Raw genomic sequence first — 20511 nt, forward strand, 5'->3', positions numbered from 1 at the left:
GCAGACAAACAAGCAAAATAAAGAAATAAACTTCTTTAAGCCACTACATTTTGGAGACAGTTTGTTTTGGGACTGCAACCGATTCCCAAAATGCTCTGTAATTTCCTGCCTCCGAAGATAAGAGTAAGTCTTGTGTGGTAGACTTGATTAAGAATTTACTAAGAATGGCAGTATTATTGTATGTACATATAGAATGTACAATGAGTCACTTATATATAATACACAGAGGATTCTGATACTATTGTTGGATCATTCTTCATGAAAAGGGTCATTGCAGCTCCAGAAGTATGTCTGTTGGACTCCTTATGGCTTACCACCACCACTCTGTGACTGTTCTACCTTAAATCCCACACCATCTTTTTCTCCACTAGTCCTTTCAAGGTGGCCATTTCCAGGATCTAGAAATTTTAATGTTAATGGCAAGGAATTCCAATGGCAAAGAATTCCTGGAACTGCTCTAACTCCAGACTCCACATAATGGAGTCCCCACCAACTGTGTGGCCAAGGAGGTTTGTATCCACTAAGATGGTTTGAAGTTACCTCTGCCCATTTTTTTTCTTCTTTCTTTTTTTTTCCCCCCAAAACTCAAGAAAGGCATTCTCGGGGTGCCTGGGTGGCTTAGTCGGTTAAGCGTCCGACTTTCGCTTGGGTCATGATCTCGCGGTTCGTGGGTTCGAGCCCCGCATCGGGCTCTGTGCTGACTGCCAGCTTGGAGCCTGGAGCCTGTTTCAGTCTATGACTCCCTCTCTCTCTGACCCTCCCCTGCTCACGCTGTCTCTCTCTCTCTCTCTCTCTCTCTCTCTCTCTCTCTTAGGGAAAAAAAAAAAACCATTAAAAAAAAAAGAAGAAAGGCATTCTCTTTGTTTTTGTGTGTCCTTTGCCCTAATTTCATGTCATCATTTTCTGTATCTTTGCATTGTCTCCAGGTCATGGACATGGATGTTTTTAACAATTATTTGGCTTTTACTCATGCATTGTCTTAGGGCAGTTTCCTTAGAAGCAGAGCCCGAAACAGGATTTGAGTACATAATTTATTATGAGAGTGCCTGCTGGAGAAAGGTGATGAAGGAAGCAGGACAGATAGGGAAGGGAGGCAAGGATGTGGTCTTATCTGGAGTCCTTGATCCTACCAGAGCCTTGAGACATGATTGTATCATAGAGTTAATTCCACCTTGAGGCAAGAGGGCATTGTTTTGATACAGATCTCATTTGGCAGCCAGCCAACACTCACAGCTGTAAGAAAGATCCAAAAAAGGAAATTTGGGAGGGGTATCAGTCTACTGTATACAACAAATATTTATGGAGCACTGGATTGTAAGGATGAGTGCTGCCCTGGTGAGATCTATCTGATCAGCTGTCTGACCTTCCCTAAGTATCAAGAGACCTCGCTCTGTACTATTTGAAACATTAACATTTTTTATGTCAAGGATCTTCTTTTACTCTTAGTCTATATGGAATAAATCAATTCCCTAATTATAGGTATCAGAATCTTACGTAACATGTAAGGTACTATATTGCCTGTGAAAGAGGTTGACCCTGAGGGTTTGGAACAAACACAATGGTAGCATGTGAGGGATAGGTCAGTTTACAAACCTAAGAGCCCTATAGTCCGTGGCAGTCTCTACAGGAAAATGTTTAGGGATCCTTGATCTGGGAGCACAGGATTAGCCCCCTTTGCTATTGTCAGAGTTCCTGGTGGCTGCCATGGGTAAGCCCCACAAATACAGGAAGTGGCCTTTATCTCAACTCAAAGGACAGAGGACTTGAAATTTCTATTGGATGGGTGGGGTGCATCCCCTCTCCCTTACATTTCTACAATAGAGGACCAAAAGTTTACTCCTGTGCATAGATAAGACATTATGAAAACAGTAGTAGAGTTAAAAGACAAGTGGCCTTCCTGAGTTTCCTGTGACTGCTGTAACAAATTACCATAAATTTGGTGGCAAAAAACAAAACAAAACAAAACAACCCAGAAATTTATTCTCTCACAGTTCTGGAGAGCAGAAGTCCGAAATCAGAATGTCAGCAGGGCTGCATTCCCTCTGGAAACTCTAGGGAGAATCCTTCCTTGCCTGTTCCAGCTTCTGATGGAAGTTGGTATTCTTTGGCCTCCTTGACTTGTGGCCACACTCCAGTGTCTGATTCTGTAATCACATTGCCTTCTCCTCTATGCCTTGTTTTCTGTGTGTTTCTTATAAGGACTTATCATTGGATTTAGGGCCCATCTGGATAATTTAGGATGATCTTCTCATCTCATGATCCTTAATTAATTACATCTACAATGACTCTTTTCCCAAATATGATATGGACATACCTTTTTGGGGAGCCACTATTCAGCTCACTCACAACCCTATACAGGATGTAATTCATTCAATTCATTTGCTTATGCAACTAGTATTTTTTGGTATATGGTGGCTACTGTATACCAGAGACTGATGTAGACTCTGGGGAGGCAGCAGCGAAAAAGCATATAAAAATCTCTTCCTTCACACTCATTAGGATGACTGCTATCAAAACAAAACAAAACAGAAAATAACAAATGGCAAGAATATGGAAAAACTGGAACTGTTGTGTGCTGTTAGTGGGAATGGTGACGGTGCTATGGAGAACAGTATGGCAGTTACAAACATTACAGTAGACCTGTCATGGGGCACCTGGGTGGCTCAGTTGGTTACACTTCTAACTTTGGCTCGGGTCATGATCTCACGGTTCGTGAGTTCAAACCCCACATCAGGCTGTGTGCTAACAGCATGGAGCTTGCTTGGGATCCTCTCTCTGCCTCTCTCTCTCTCTCTCAAAAATAAATAAAAACATTAAAGAAAACAATTATCACGGGACACCTGTCTGATTCAGTTGGCAGAGCATGTGAATCTTGATCCCAGGGTGATGAGTTCAAGCTGCATGTTGGGTGTGGAGCCTACTTAAAAAAAAAAAAAAAAAAGAATTATCATATGGTCCAACAATACCTCTTGTGGATATTTTTATCAAAAATAATTGAAATCAGTTTCTTGAACAGATATTGGCATACCCGTGTTCACTGTAGCATTATTCACAGTAGCCAAGAGGTGGAAGCAACCCCACTGTCCATCAACAGATGAACAGATAAAACATGGTGAATATATATGTGTATGTATATAAATACACCTACATATGTATATATAAATATATACATTTTTATATATGCATTTTTTATATATACTTTTTAAAAAAAATATATATATATATATAGGTGGGGAAGAATGGAGGCCTGCCACCAAGAACCAGCACATACTTACCAGACATGTATGTACACCAACTTGGAAATGGATCCTTTGGCCCCTGTCAGGGCTTCAGATGAAGGCAGTCCTGGCCAACATCTTGACTGAAACCTTAAAAAAGGAAGGATATTTTTGAGGACATTAAGTGAAAGAAGTCAGCCATAAAAATATAAATTCTATATGATTTCACTTACATGAGGTAACTAAAGTAGTCAAGTTCATAGAAACAAAGTAAAATGAAGAAAACAGGCAGTGGTTTAGTGGGTACGGGATTTCAGTTTTTCAAGATGAAAAAGTTCTGGAGATCTGTTATACAACAGTGTGAATATACTTAGCACTACTGAATGATACACTTAAAAATGGTTAAGATGGTAAATTTTTATGTTATGTGGATTTTTTTTACCTCAATTAAAAATTTTTACATTATTTTTTAAATTTTTAAAAAATATTTTTTATTTATTTTTGAAAGACAGAGATAGAACACAAGCAGGGGAGGGGCAGAGAGAGAAGGAGACACAGAATCTGAAGCAGGATCCAGGCTCCAAGCTGTCCGCACAGAGCCCGATGCAGAGCTTGAACCCATGAACCATGAGATCATGACCTGAGCCGAAGTCAGACGCTTAACAGACTGAGCCACTTGGGTGCCCCTACATATTTTTTTCTTAAATCACTCCCTTCATGGAACAACTGATTAGGTATACTTTTTTTTATAAACTCTCTATTGAAGTATAAAATACATTTTTAAAAAGTGAAGAGATCATCCAAATATAACTTAATGGATTTTCAAAGTAAACATACTCCTATAACTAGGGCTTGGGTCAAGAAATAGATTGTAGGATCCCTCTTGGACCCTCCCAGTCCTTACCTCCATGAGGAAGCCACTCTCCTAACTTCTTTTTTCTTTTTAAGTTTATTTGTTTATTTTGAGAGAGAGAGAATATGAGCAAGGGAGGGGCAGAGAGAGAGGGAATCCCAAGCAGGCTTCCTGCTGTCAGCGCAGAGCCCCTTGCAGGGTTCTAGCCCATAAACTGTGAGATCATGACCTGAGTCGAAATCAAGAGTCAGATGCTTAACTGACTGAGCCACCCAGGTGCCCCTCCTAACTTCTTACACTATGGATTAGTTTTGCCAATTTTTCGCTTTATATAAATGGAATGCTATAGTATGGAGTCTTTTGTGTGTGGTTTCTTTCATTCAGCACTATGTTTGTGAAATTCATCCATATTGTGTATAGTAAGTAATTTGTTTTCATTTCTGTATTCTATTGGTTAAATATATTTATGCCATAATATGACAGTTTATTTATCTTCTCTACTGCTGAAGGACAATTGGGCAGTTTCCAATTTGAGGCAACTGTGAATAATAATGTTATAAATGGCCTAGAAATCTAGTACCAGTCTCTGCGTGAGCATACATACACATTCCTGTTCGGTATACACCAGAGGGGTGCTGATAAATGTTTATCAACCAGCTCACTGAGGGAGAAAACACCTTTATGTGTAGCATTTGTTGATTTCTATGGTGTAAGTACTCCCACCACGTCCTGTTTCAAGCTACCAACTTGATGTCACTGAATGCAGAATTGGGAAGATCTACAGAATCTGCTCTTACAAGCCAGTGGGAACCAGTTTCAGCACTGTGTATGCCTGGGAGATCTGCTGATGCCAAAACAGAATTAGACATGCAAGAGACTTAACTAGGGAAAATGTCTGAGCGGGATAAAAAGGAAGGAAAGCGGAAAAGGAAAGGAGAAGATTCAAACTGAATCTTCTGACAGCTGTGAAGGAAAGGGGGAAGGAAAGATTGGTTAAGAAGAGTCTCAGACTGTAGTAGTTCTGAGGAAGTCTTGTCCAGGCCACAGGGGAGTGCTGGGGTCAAAGTTTCCCTTTGGACTAGCCCTGCCTTCCTCCAGAATGGGCCTGCATCAGCACAGATGCAGTGGAGGAGCCAGAGGGGCAGCAACTGGGCTTCCAGTCAGTTACGCTGCTCACAACAAGAGATGTAAGCAGTGCATTTTCATGGCCGTGATACCTGGCAATATGTCACCACCTCCCTGGAGATGAGCAGGACAGCTTCTCAATCAGTATCCTCTCTAGATGTCTTTCTTTTCACAAGTTAGCTGTACAACCCTGGCTCAGCTGACTTGGTTGGGAAGTTGGAGTGGCCATTGTAGACTGAATAAGCCCCAGGTTTCTTGGGTAATTCACTGGAAAAGAGAGAGGGATTCAAGAACAGATAGGTGTTCTCATTATTAATTAAAGAAATAGGCGTTAACCATACTATAGCCCCAACTGATAATTTAAGAAAAGTATAGGGACACCTGGGTGGCTCAGTCGGTTAAGCATCCGTCTTTGGCTCAGGTCATGATCTCATGGTTCGTGGGTTCGAGCCCCACATCAGGCTCTGTGCTGACAGCTAACTCAGAGCCTGGAGCCTTTTTCAGATTCTGTGTCTCCCTGTCTCTCTGACTCTCCCCTATTCATGCTCTCTCTCTCTCTCTATCTCTGTCTCTCTCAGAAATAAATAAAACATTTAAAATTAAAAAAAAAAAAGAATAGAAAGATGGAGTCAGTCGGAAATAGAGGCTGGAAAAAACCTTATAATCAAGTTACCGTTAGTTATTAACATAAAAACAAGATGGCACTTTAAAAGAAATGTCCACAAGTTCTCTGATATTCTCACTAAAAGTTGGAGTTTAATTCCTCTCTGTAGAATAAAGGCCAGACTTAGTGACTGTCTTCTAACAACTTGAATGTGGTAGAATTATGCTATGTGACTTCTGAGGCTAGGTCATGCTAAGCGAGCATAGCTTCTCCTTCTCCCTCATCCTCTCCCACACCTTCCCCTCTGCCTCTCCTCCCTGTCCCACTTTCTTCACTTGTTTTGGAGGAAACCAGCCATCATGTCATGAGGACACTTGAGCAGCCTGTGGAGAGGCACAGGTGAGGAGGAATGGAGGCCTGCCACCAAGAACCAGCACATACTTACCAGACATGTGTATACACCAACTTGGAAATGGGTCCTTTGGCCCCTGTCAGGGCTTCAGATGACAGCAGTCCTGGCCAACATTTTGACTGAGACCTCACAAAAGACCCTGAGCCAGAAATGCCTTGTCAGGCTATTCCTGAATTTCTGACCCATAAAAACTGTGAGGATAATAAATTGTTGTAGGCTACTAAATTGGGGGCAGTTTGTCTCACAGAGATAGGTAATTGATACGGGTCACAAGAATTTGGAAGTCCCCCTAAATATACCCAACACCATAACAGAAGATACTACCAGTGAGACAGTACGGCAAACCCATGGAAGATGTCCTTTTCCTTGTTTCCTGCTTTGGCTCATAAAGAGGCTAACTCTCTAAGCTGGCTCCCATGAAAGCCCGCTGTGCTGGTGCAGCCAGAAGCACCATCTCTGTTGCTAGTGCTTGCCCAAGGCACTGATATAAACTGCTGCCAGTGTCGTGATCGAGGCTTCTGATGCCCACACAGAGGCTCCTATCTCATGTTGCTGCCAAGCCATTGGCAGCAACTCCCATCATCTGAGAAGCCACTGGCAGCAAAGCAGCCTTCGTTACAGGGAAGTGGTTCTTGTGTTCACTTGTACTATGACCATGGCCAGAACGCCAGTATGGAGGAGGGGTAGCAGATAACCCTGTGTACAGAACCAGCTCACCAAAAGCATGGCCTATGACTAGCAATATGGCCCAGATTGCAGTGTTTACCAAGTTAAACAGGCTAAAGCCAGATCAGCATATCAAAATGACTCAAGCATCAGGGAGAATTTAGCTATGAAACTCAGTGAGTCAGAGCCAAGGGCATTGATTATTGACAGGGTTCAAAAAGGACAGAAAGAAAGCAGACCTGCAAGAGTCCCAGGCTTGGGGCAGCTTTGAAGTGTATTCCTTTGGCCACTGGTCTGAGCCCCCACCCTCAGGGCTTGTTTGAAGCCATCAGCCCCCTTTCTCTCATATACATTTCAAGGCTATTGCTTCTTTTCCTGTGTGAAGTTCTCATAGAATTGCCAGGGCTCAGACTGTGTCTGATACTGGCAAGGAAGCTTGAACACTCTTGCGTTAATTAGTTTAGGTTCCCCCAGAAGAAAGCCCTGAGGCAAGAATTCAAGGTTAATGTGGGATGTAATCCCAGGAAACAGGTAGCGGAGTAGGAGTAGGGAAGTAAGACAGGGAAGGGAAGGCAATCAGTACAGAATGTGTTATTAAGTCAGTGACTAGTGTGAGCCATTCCATAGGGGAATTCCACAGAGGAAACTCTGGGAAGTGGTATCGGACACATGTCTCAGGGAGGCAAGAGGGCGAGGCTGTTTGCAGGTATTTATATACCAACTCCACTCAGCCATTGTTAATAGCTGCTAGGGGAGAGAGTGTTAATTACTGTGGGAACCAACACAGAGATGCAGACACTGGTTGATCAGTTTTTTATTTGCTTATTGGCCATTTAGGTCTCCCCTTCTGTGAAGTGAGCATTTATATCCTTTGCCCACTTTTCTGTTGAGTTGCTAACCTTTTTTGTATGGATTTGTAGGAGTCACTTCTGTCTTCAGATACTAGTCTTTTCTTCATTATATGTGTAACAAATATCACTTTCTTTATAGTATCATCCAATAAATAGTTCTTATCTTTAATGTATATGAATTTATCAATCTTTTCTCAATGGTCTGTGCTTTCTTTTTTTTTTTTTTAAGAGAGAGAGAGTGAGAGAGCACATCCATGAGCCGGCGAGAGGCAGAGGAGAGGGAAAGAGACAATCCTAAACAGGCTCCATGCCCAGAGCCATTGAGGCCCTCAAGGGGCTCAATCTCAGGTCAGCATGATCATGACCTGAGCCTAAGTCAAGAGTCAGATGCTTTACTGACTGAGCTTCCCAGGAGCCATGGTAGTCTATGCTTTTCATGTCTTGTTTAAGAAATTCTTTCGTATCTTGAGGTAACAGAGATGATAATTTACCAGGAAATTTTTTGGCTTTTACAGATAGTCTTTTTTTTAATGTTTATTTATTTTTGAGAGGGAGAGACATAGCATGAGTAGGGGAGGGGGAGGGGCAGAGAGAGAGAGGATAGACACAGAATCTGAAACAGGCTCCAGGCTCCAAGTTATCAGCACAGAGCTGGACACAGAGCTGGTACTTGGGCCTGGCAAGATCATGACCTGAGCTGAAGGCTTTAATCTACTTGGAAAGTATCTATCTTACAGATAGTCTTTAATCTACTTGGAAATGACTTCTATGAAGATGCAATATAGGAATTCAGTATTTAATTTTTATCATGGAAAATCAAACAGGGGCACCTGGGTGGTTCAGTTGGTTGAGCATCCAACTCTTGGTTTCAGTTCAGGATCATGGGATCCAGGGAACATGGATCATGGCTTGGTGCTGCATCAGGCTTGGTGCTGAGCATGGAACCTGCTTAAGATTCTTTCTCAATCTCTCTCTCCGTCTCCACCTCTCTCCCCTGCTCACACACTCTCTGTCTCTAAAAATAAAAATAATAAAAAAGAAAAAGAAAAAAGAAAATGTAGTTTGACGTATACAAAAATAGAATAGCACAATTAACTCAACACTCAACTTCAACAATTATTAATTTATTTCAGTTGACCACTGCTGTGTAACAGATTACCCCCAAACTTAGCAAATTAAACGAGTAATAAACATTTATTATCTGAGAGTCAGGATTTTGTTTAACTGGGTGGTTCTGTCTCAGGATTTGTCATGAGCCTGTGGTCATGTTGTCTGCCTGGCCTGCAGACATCTAAAGCCTTAGCTGGGGCTAAAGATCTGTTCCAAGGTGACCCTCACCTCTGGCTGGTAAAGTGTTGCCAGGAAGCATCTGTTTCTTGCCACGTGGCCCTTTCCGCAGAGCAGCCGAAGTGTCCTCACAGCAGGGAAGCTGGCTTCCTCTGGAACAAGTGATCCAAAAGAGTGCAAGGTGGAAGTTGCAATGACTTTTATTACACAGCCTTGGAAGACACACAAGATCACTTCCACCACGTTGTGTTCATTAGAATCAAGTCACTAAGTCCCACCCACATTAAAGGGGAGAGAAATTAGGTTCCTCTTTTTGAAGGGAGGAATATCAAAGTAGTGGATTTTTTCAAAAACAGCATATAATCATGGCCAAGCTTGTTTCAGCTATACCTCCATCTCCTCTCCCTTACAAACTGGATTCTTTTGAAGAAAATTCCAGACATCATATTGTTTCATGGACAAATACTTTAGTATGGATTTTTAAAAGATAAGTCTGGAAGAAATGTCATAAACACCATACCATAAGCACACAAAAAGTTAACAATAATTCCTTAATGTCACCAAAGAGATTCAGTCAAAATTCAATAGCATTCAAGTTCCTCTGATTCATTCCTTCTCCCTCTCTCTCCCCTCCCCTTTCCTTTTTTTTTTTTAACAGTTTATATCAGACATCTCCGTGCCTAACTCCAGATCCCCTCAGGCTCACCTGTCATTTAATCCAGCCATTACTGCCCCTAACAGTTCTGCACAGGCTCCAACCAGCTGCACACAGGTGTAGCCTGGCACCTCTTCAGGGCCTCTCTTTAATGCTGCAGTGTGGAATACTGTAGAAATCTGCTTGGCATGCACAACCCGGAAGTGCCAGGGGCTTAAAACTCTTTGAGGCAAACTTTTACCAATGGAGATGAGAACCAATAACAACCGCTTTCCCTTTTATCCTCAGATCAACAGTCTAAAGACAGAGTATATATAACTTCTCACAAGGTCTGTGGGATTAAGGAATCCCTCTTCATGGTAGCCAACTTGATCATGCCTTCTTGTGTTTCCCTTTATCATTTATTTTCCCTCATTCCTGCCCTCTGAGATCACACTCTTCAATAAAGTATTTGCACATTTTTTTTTATCAGGTTCTGCTTTTTGGGGCACCAGACTAAGAGTTGATCCCAAACAAGGTCTCACTGATCTATATAGCTTTCATCCTCTCCCACTTCTTTTCCTTTGCAATTTTTTTTTTTAGTTTATTTATTTGTTTTGAGAGAGAGAGGGACAGAAAAAAAGACATGAGCAGGGGAGGGGCAGAGAGAGAGGAGGACAGAGAATCCCAAGCAGGCTTCTCACTATCAACTCGGAGCCCAGTTTGGGGCTCAAACTCATGAACCATGAGACCATGACCTGAGCTGAAATGGAATGAGACACTTAACAGATTGAGCCATGTCAGTGCCACTCCCTTGCAATTATTTAATTATAATCATGAATCATATTGTTTGTTCTGAGGAGTTTACCACATTCTAGATTTTGCTGACCTCTCTTGCTATGGTGTTTATCATGTTCTCCTGTTCCTTATATTTCTAAAACTGGGAGTTAGATCTAGAAGCTGGATCAGATTTAGGTTTGATATTTTTGGCAAGAATATTTTATGGGTGGTGTTATATAGTCCCCATTGCATCCAATTAGAATACATAATGCCTGTCTCTTTTTGTAATTTTAAAATTGATCAGTAAATTTAGGGGTAGTAATTCTAATCTCCCCATTATAAATTCCCCACTAGTCTTTTGCCTAAGGATTTCAGCAGCCCAAGATAATCATGCCCTAGAGCTGTACTGTTCAATATAATAGCAACTAGCCACATGTAGCTGTTTAAACGTAATGAAAATTGAACAAAATTAGAAATTTAATTCCCCCCAAATAGCCAAAGCAATCCTGAAAAAGAAAAGCAAAGCTGGAGGCATCACAAGTCTGGACTTCAAAGTTTATTACAAAGCTGTAATCATCAAAACAGTATGGTACTAGCACAAAAACAGACACATAGATCAATGGAACAGAAGAGAGAACCCAGAAATGGGCCCACAGATGTATGGCCAACACATCTTTGACAAAGCAGGAAAGAATATCCAATGGAAAAAAGACAGACTCTTTAACAAATGGTGTGTGGAAAACTGGACAGCGACATGCAGAAAAATGAAACTGGTCCACTTTCTTACACCATACCCAAAAATAAATTCAAAATGGATGAAAGACCTAAAGGTGAGACATGAAGCCATCAAAATCCTAGAGGAGAATAAGGCAACAACCTCTTTGACCTCAGCCATAGCAACTTCTTACTAAACATGTCTCTGGAGACAAGGGAAACAAAAGCAAATATGAACTATTCGGACCTCATCAAGATAAAATCTGCACAGCAAAGGAAATATTTGCATATGGCATATCTGATAATGGGTTAGTATCCAAAATTTCTAAAGAACTTATCAAACTCAACACCCAAAAAACAAATAATCCAGTGAGGAAATGGGCAGAAGACATGAATAGACACTTTTCCAAAGAAGACATCCAGATGGCTGACACATGAAAAGATGCTTGACATCACTCATCATTAGGGAAATACAAACCAAAACCACAATGAGATACCACCTCACAGCTGTTAGAATGGCTAAAACTAACAATACAAGAAACAGCACGTGTTATTGAGGATGCAGAGAAAGGGGAACCCTCTTGCACTGTTGGTGGGAATACAAACTGGTGCAGCCACTCTGGAGAACAGGATGGTGAACTTTTCTTTTTAAGTTTATATATTTATTTTTGAGAGAGAAAGAATGAGTCTGGGAGGGGCAGAGAGAGAGGGAAAGCGAGAGAATCCCAAGCTGGCTCCACATTGACAGTATGGGGCTCAAACCCACGAACCATGAGATCTTGACCTGAACTGAAGTCAGGCGCTTAACCGACTGAGCCATCCAGGCGCCCCTCTAGTATTTCACTTTAATCTATTATTCTTTATATGTGTATCAGCTGTAATTGTTCTATAAAGAAAACGTTCCCTTGTTGTCTGCTTAGTTACTCTGAGATGTAGTTCTTACGGTAAAAGTGTGGTAAGTGCTTATTTGCCTTTGTGCACCAGTATTCAGGATAATGAAATGATTCCCTGGCATCCTCCAAAGTTGACCAAAGCATTTTGTTTTTATTGTTCTGAATGTCGTTGTAGATTCACAACAACATATTTGATGCCTTTCAGTTCATTGTAGTTACTATTCTTTATGATGTTCAAATTTTCCCATATGCTGATGGTTGTTTCCTACAGTAGTGTTCTATAGGTTCTATAGGCATGAGTGGGGAGGGGCAGAGAGAAGGGGAAAGCCTCCCAACCATGTTCCACGCTGTCAGTGCAGAGCCCAACGCAGCGCTGGATCCTGAGAACCATGAGATCATGACCAGAGCCGAAATCATAAGTCAGACACTTAACCAACTGAGGCACTCAGGCACCCCAGAATCTTGGTTTTTAATGTCATCAATATGAGTACATGTACTCATTTTCTTTGTCCTATAAAACCTATAATAATTTCTCATTCAGCTGTTCCTGTGTATTTATTGTTAAATATCTTGAATATCACCCCTTAACCTGTGACCTTCAAATTCTGTGATTTAATTGTTGTCTGCCTGCATTTCTTTTCTTTTCTTTTCTTTTCTTTTTTGCAAATAGTTTATTGTCAAATTAGTTTCCACATAACACTCAGTGCTCATCCCCACAAGTGCCCTCCTCCATGCCCATCCCTCCTCCCCCCCACATCCATCAGTCCTCAGTTTTTGTCAGCATTCAAGAGTCTCTCATGGTTTGCCTCTCTCCCTTTCCCCCACCATTTCCCCCCTTCTTCTCCCCCATGGTCCTCCGTCAAGTTCCTCCTAATCCTCCTATACGTGCAAACATATGATATTTGTCCTTCTCCGCCTGACTTATTTCGCTCAGCATAACACCCTCAAGGTCCATCCATGTTGCTACACATGTCTGCTTGCATTTCCACATTTGAGGAAGCTGCTTTTCTCCCACCACCCATGATTTCATGAACCTGTCAGTCAAGAAACTTGGCTTCTGCGGGAGTGGGAATGAATCCCAGGCCATGAGGGAGTTAACACCCAGTGGGTGTACTTGGGCCAGTGCAAGGTAAGAGACAGGAAGGAACCAGCAAATAATCTTTCTCTTTCACCCCACAGTGGGCCATTTCAAAACATGGTGGGTTTGCATAACTTTTTAAGAAGTCTCTTCTGTAACTAAGCAACCAAGTATGGTTTCTTGAAGCTACCGGGAGCTCAATAATATACCATCTTGCATTGCTTTTCTTCCTTCCCCTTGACTCTAACTTTTGCTCTAGGATAGCACCTCCCATTAATAACCTACCAAGAAATCTTTGCCTTTTGCTCTGTTCTTTAGGAAATGCAGGCAAAGACAATTTTCTGGGATCTTCTCCTTCAGAAAGGTAAAGAGCAGTGTTAGGGAATGTATGTATTTAATAAGCATTCTGAGTCTTATGATCAGACAAGTATGGCTGACACTACCTTAAAGCATCCTCGGGCTTCAGATCTCACATCAACAGGAAATAAGCTGCACACATTATATAGAATTCAGAAGAGAAATCCATCCCAGGAACCCTTTAGATGTGGCCATGGAGGACAATGAACAAGGGAGATGAGCAGAGAGTAGCCTGGAAGCAGTGAGGTAGACTGAGCAAGGCAGTTGTCTGCTGCCAAAGCACAGAGCACTCACTGCTTTTGTCTTGCAGGGGAGAAGTGTGTGCTTGGAACTGGTGACTACTTCTTGATGTTCTCTCTTTCTTTCCTGCTCCAAATGTGAGGGTTTTTTTTTTTTTTTATGAGGTTCTTTCATCCCTCTTCCAACAATATGTGTGTTTCTTTGTGAGTGTTCTTTGTATGTTGCTGGATCCTGGAGAGCCACATCCAGCCTTAACTTAGAAGAGGGCAGCTAGCTCACAGCTGAAGGAACCCCCCCTTGCACACACACACCTTCTTGCAGCAGCAGGGCCTGACTTGAGCCATTTCTGTTTGGGGAGGGGATGTTTTCATTTCTGTGTCCCCAGCAGGCAAAGACTTGACTGCAAGTAGTTTATTTAGGAGAAAAAAAGAAAAGACAGGTAGGAGAGTGAGAAAGGGAGACAGAGAAAGTAAGGCAACCAATATAGGGTGCATTTTTCAAGCCAGTTACCATTGTGTACAATGGGGCCTTAAGCCCATGGGAAACTCTGGGAGCCAGTACAGAACATGCATCCTAGTGTTACTCCACTACAAGGAGGCAGGGAGCCGGGCTGTTCACACATCAACTCCCATCAGTCATTGATTGAGAGCAGCTCCCAGGGAGGAAGAAATATTAATTCCTCTGCACTTCTGGCCTGCTGTGTAAGTGACAAAGACAGAGTAAGGAATAATCAGAGAAAGCCATTATGCAAAGAAGTGCACGCGCTGGCAGCTGGCAACCAGGCCAGGATGCCCAAAAGCGGTAAGGACAAGGGGATATGGGCAAGGCAGTGACAGCATCTGCTGTGAGAATGCAGAGGATTTCTCACCTCTTATTAGCTAGCTTCGTTACCTTACATGGGGACATTCATTTAAATTGTAAGCACATGGGGCGTCTGGGTGGCTCAGGTGGTTGAGCATCCGACTTTTTTTTTTATGTTATATTTATTTCTGAGAGAGAGAGAGCGTGAGCAGGGGAGGGCCATAGGGAGACAGAGATACAGAATCTGAAACAGGCTCGAGGCTCTGAGCTAGCTGTCAGCACAGAGCCCGACGCGGGGTTCGAACCCACGAACCGTGAGATCATGACCTGAGCCAAAGTCGACGCTTAACCTGAGCCACTCAGGAGCCCAGAGCATCTGACTCTTAATTTCAGTTCAGGTCAGGATCTCAGGGCTATGGGATGGAGCCCTGTGTCAGGCTCCGTGCTGAGCAGGGATGGAGCCTGCTTAAGATTCTGTCTCCCTCCCTCTGCCCCTCTCCCCAACTTGCACTCTCTCAAAAAAATTTTTTTAATTGTAGGCACGTGTGTGTGAGTTAAAGAAGTAAAATGCAGACAATATCTGATTCTGCTTTTCAGAATCGCCCTTCTGCCATTGCATATGATTCTATGGGGACAGACTCAAAAGGTCCATCTCCCCTGCCTCAGGACATACAAATGACCCAAGCGGACCAATCATTGGAGTCATTGTAGTAGCTACTGTTGATGCCCCAGTCAGATCCCCTTGACTGGTCAGTGCACGCATCCTCCAGTTCAGGTGAGTATTGCCCCTAGAGGCTCACAGCTGCATTTTTATTCAGAGAATTGCCCTTAGGAGGAGGGGGCCAATTTGGCTGGGATTATACACTCCCACCACAGACATTCCACATCTAAAAGGAGATATAAACACAGCTCCTCTGTCTCACAGGGAGGTGGAGAAGACAATTCTGCAGTGTAGTTTATGCATCAGAACTCCCCCAAGAGATCAGCTGGATCCTCACCTTTGCCTAGTTTCTTCCCTGACACTATCCTGCTTCCCTCGCTCTCTAATAGGATTTTCCTGAGACCCACTCCTCAATTATTAAGGTGCAAGTCTCAGGCTCTGCTTCTCAGATGCCCAGCTAGCACGCATTCAGTGGGACACCCATTCAGTGGATTGGCCCAAAGGGAGACACATGGCCCCAGCAGAGCCCGAGCCTTTGGGGGCACCTCAGAAAAAGCAGATCTGTTTTTCTCTAAGGTTATGAGCTATATATAAGAGCATTGTAGTAGCCCCATGTTTGCTCCTTAAAATGTACTTCACTCTACTTCTTGGTTTTGGAGGAAGGGAGAAGGGACTACTTTTTTCTCTTATTCTCAGTTCTTCTACTTTGGGTGAAGGTGACTTCTTTTGGGGACCATAGGTGGACATATGACCCAGTCTAACCAATCACATACCATGGCCACAGAAATTGTGTGGGGAGGTCTTGTGACCCAGTCAGGGCTATTGAAATATGGGTTAAGATATGAAAATCTCTTTTCCCCCTGGAATTAGAGCATCAAAGATGAGGGGACCTACTAGAGGAGAACCTGAATATAAAACCAAGACAGCAGAAGGCAGGACATTGTAGAAGGGTGAAATATGTCCTACTTTGACGTTATTGGATCTCTTGGTTCAAGCTCCACTCAAAGACAGTCTTACCTTAGATTATACTTCTTTGATTTCACATGCTAATGAGTTCTCTTTTTTATTTACACCAGTTTATGTTGGGTTTTATAACACTTAAGACCAAAGCAATGATGGAGCACCTGTTTGACTTTGGCTTAGGTCATGATTTCATGGTTCGTGGGTTCAAGCCCTGCATTGGGTTCTGTGTTGACAGCTCACAGGTCAGAGCCTGACACCTGCTACAGATTCTTTTTTTTTTTAATCGTTTATTATCAAGTTGGTTTCCATATAACGTCCAGTACTCATCCCCACAAGTGCCTTCTTCCATGCCCATCACCCCTCTTCCCCTTCCCCCCACCCCATCTGCCCTCAGTTTGTTCTCGGCATTCCANATAAACATTAAAAAAATTAAAAACAAAAACCAAAGCAATGCTAAAGTGATGAAAGATGCAATGATGGCAAGTCTGCAGCTGCAAGAAAATATATTGCTGCCATGTGAAGAGACCCTGGGTGACAATGAAATCTACATATAAAAAAGAAAGAACTAAGAGAGGGAGAGAGAATTAGCGATTGTTTTGGCAAGAGCTAAGCACAAGGATCCTGCCATTCCTGAAGCATATTGCTCCTTTTGGTTCTCAGTTGATTGAACCAACAAATTATCCTTTTTATTCCTTACAGAAATAAGAGTTAAGCTTTATCACTTTCAAAGGAAAGAGTTTTGACTAATATCTTTTTCTCAATTTTCCTTGGAATCATTTTATTTTTTCTTGAATGAGTTGTAGGCATTCTTTAGGTATTTTAGACATTGAACTTTTGCCCACTATTTACTGTAAAAAAATGTATTCCAAAACACCACTTGTCTTTTACTTTGTCTATGATATTTCTCATTATTTAGAAGATTGTAATTTTACGGAATCTAGATCAACAAGCTTAACCTTTATCATTCTTGGATTATTAGACATGGTTCTTTGGCTGAAAGTGATGGAAACCAAACTCAATTTAGTTCAAATAAAAAAACAGTTTGTTGGCTAACAAAATTGGGAATCCCAGATGTATTTGGTCCTGAGCCATAAGTAGAATCATAACTCTAACAGTGTCATGAGGATAATTTCTCTCTCAGTCTATGAGTTCTCTGGGCTTCCTTCCTATTGAAGCTCCCTTTGCCTTGTTGGAAACATAGCCCATATTCTTACATTTGATGGTTCCAAAGGGAGGGAGAGAGACTGTATGATGGGTTAGGCATAGGAATCCCATGAGAGCCTGCTAACCTGTTATGGGCGCTCTGACCGATATGTATTACATATTGATAGTTGGATCAGTCATTCCAAACTATTCAGAATGTACTCCACACAGGTGGTAAGAGTTTTGTCACGGAAGAATGAAGGAAAGGAAAACCTAACAAATACACAGTAGCTACCATACTTATCTTTGCCTCTTGTGTCTTGTTTGTGAAAATCTATTTCTCCCCAAATTATATTTGTATGTATTTATATGTGTATATATGTGTGTATATATATTTATGCCCTTTTAATTCTCTTATTGTTTTACTTTTTAAAAATTTGTATTTCATTTTAGATCTGTATTCCATCTGGAATGTATTTTTATTGATGGCTTGAGGTACAAATCTAATTTAAATTTTTCCCATATGGAAATCCTATTATCTCACAACCACATGTTGAATAGTGTCGTTCCCCCACCAGTTAGAAATGACACATTCGTGCGGCGCCTGGGTGACTCAGTCAGTTAAGCGTCCAACTTCTACTCAGGTTATAATCTTTCAGTTCGTGGGTTCCAGTCCTGCATCAGGCTCTGTGCTCACATTTCAGAGCCTGGAGTCTGCCTTGGATTCTGTGTTTCCTCTGTCTGCCCCTCCCCTGCTCACGCTCTGTCTGTTTCTGTCTCTCAAAAATAAATGAATGTTAAAAAAGAATTAAGTTATGACACCTTCATTACAAACTAAATTCTACATTTATGTGGGTCTGTTTCTTGACTATGCATTGCTCCATTGATCTGGTCTATTCCTGTGACAATACCATGTGGTATAAATAGCTGTTAACTTCTTGGGGAAGCTCTACTTTCTACTTGGTACTAAACTTCTTCTTTCTAACAAGCATATTTTGGGCTGTTCTCTTTGCTCCTATTCTCCATTAACCTGACTCTGTCACATTTTTTAAACGTATTCAATAATTTAAGATTTTATTTTTAATTGTTAATTTTTACCAAAGCAACAGATGAAAATGCTTTAAAAGTTTAATTAGTATCACAGAGCTCATAATGAAAAGTGTAATTCTCCTTCCAATCTCACTTAACCTGAGTGCTAAAATTATTTTGCGTAGTATTTATACTCTTCTTTCTTTGTTTTCTTTGAAGTAGTTTTTTAAATATTTATTTCTGAGAGAGACTGAGAGAGAATGTAAGCTAGAGAAGGGCAGAAAAAGAAGGAGACATAGAATCTGAAGCTGGCTTCAGGCTCTGAGCTATCAGTACAGAGCCTGATGCAGGGCTCGAACCCACGAACTACGAGATCACGACCTGAGCTGAAGTCAGATGCTTAACCGACTGAGCCACCCAGGTGCCCCGCTTTGTTTGCTTTAAAAAAGATTGTATTATCTTTTTAAGTAATCTCTGTACCTAATGTGAAGCTCCAGCTCACAACCCCAAGGTCATGAGTCTTATGCTCCACTGACCGAGCCAGCCAGGCACCCCTGTCCTTATTTCTAATGATCATGCTTCTAGTGCTAGTGTTTTATTTTTTAATAAATTAACAAACCAGAAGGAAGAAAGAAAGGAAAGGCAAACAACAGACATACTGATCTATTTTGTTTGATCTATCAGTTCCTGAGAGATGTGTGTTAAAATGGCTCGTAATGATTATGGGCATATCTATTTTTGCTTCTAGTTCTATTTAGTCTTTTTTTTTTTTTACTTTTTAAAGTTTATTTATTTATTTTGAGAGAGAGGGAGAGGGAAGGACAGAGAGAGAGGGAGAGAGGGGATTCCAAGCAGGCTCTGCACTATCAGCACAGAGCCTGACACAAGGTTTCGAACTCAAGAACTGTGAGATCAAGACCTGAGCCGAAATCAAGTCAGATGCTAAACTGACTGAGCCACCCAGGTGCCCTTATTTAGCTTTTCATGTTGAGAACCACATTAGGTATCTACAAATTTAGAATTTTTATATTTTCCTGGCAAATTGAACATTTCACTCTTTGAAAGGTCTCTATTTCTAGAAATACTGTTTGGCTTAAAGTCTATTTTGTCTGGTATGAATATAACTACACTAGCTTTCTTTTGGTTAGTATCTGCATCATACGTATTTCTCATCCTTTTATATTTAACTTTTCTCAGTCTTCCTTTGTTTTCATGACCTTTATCTTTGTGAAGAGTACTTGCTAGGTATTTTTCAGAATGTCCCTCAATTTGGGTTTGTCTGATGTTTGCTATTTGGGGAAGAATAGCACAGAGGTGAAATGTCCTTCTGATCACATGATATCAGGAGACATATAATATCCACACAACTTATTACTGATGATGTTAACCTCGATCATTTGGGTAAGGTGTTATTTGTCATATTTCTCCATTATAAAGTTACTATTTTTCTCCTTTCCGTATTGTATTATTTGGGAGTGAGCCACTAAGTCAAAGGGAATAGGGAAAGGAAATAAAGCACGTCTGCTTATATTATTCAAAATAAGATTTGTTCCTTCTCCCCCATTTGTTTATTTATTAAACCATTTTATTTATACAAGTATAAATGTATATTTATTTTATACTTTAGGTTATAATTCAATACCACATTATTTATTTTGTTTACCACTTTTTTTCAGCTTTGGCCACTGGGAACTCCTCTAAGTTGGCTCTGGTGTCCCTTTGACATGTCCCATCCTTTGTTGTTGTTGTTATTATAGTTTTTGAACACTTCCTTAATTTCTAGTACTACAAAATGTTCTGGGTTCATTTTGTATTTTTCTTGTCCTGGCCCTAAATTTGGCCTTTTCTCCGAAGAGCCTAGGTTCTTACCGGAGAATGGTATTAGAAAACAAGATCCAGGCACTGAGTGTACTTGTTTCTCTTGGGGTGTCACTGCTCCCAGGATTCCTCAGCAAAGTTAGAAGATGTATGTACATATACTAACCTGTGTAGGCACATAATTATTTCTAAAGTCATCTTTGTATCTATCTATCTGTGTATATATTAAATACACATGAGATCATGTTGATTCTCTGTGTTTATACTTTTAAGTTCATTCCTTGTGTTTGGTTCCTGGTGAGACCTTTCCAACTAGAACCCTGTGACCTTTGATTCTGGGAGATTGGATTATCTCCTTGACAACTTCCTTTCCCGATTGTCTCA

This window comes from Crocuta crocuta, unplaced genomic scaffold, assembly GCF_008692635.1.
Source record: "Crocuta crocuta isolate KB4526 unplaced genomic scaffold, BGI_CrCroc_1.0 scaffold15, whole genome shotgun sequence".
Taxonomy (NCBI): domain Eukaryota; kingdom Metazoa; phylum Chordata; class Mammalia; order Carnivora; family Hyaenidae; genus Crocuta; species Crocuta crocuta.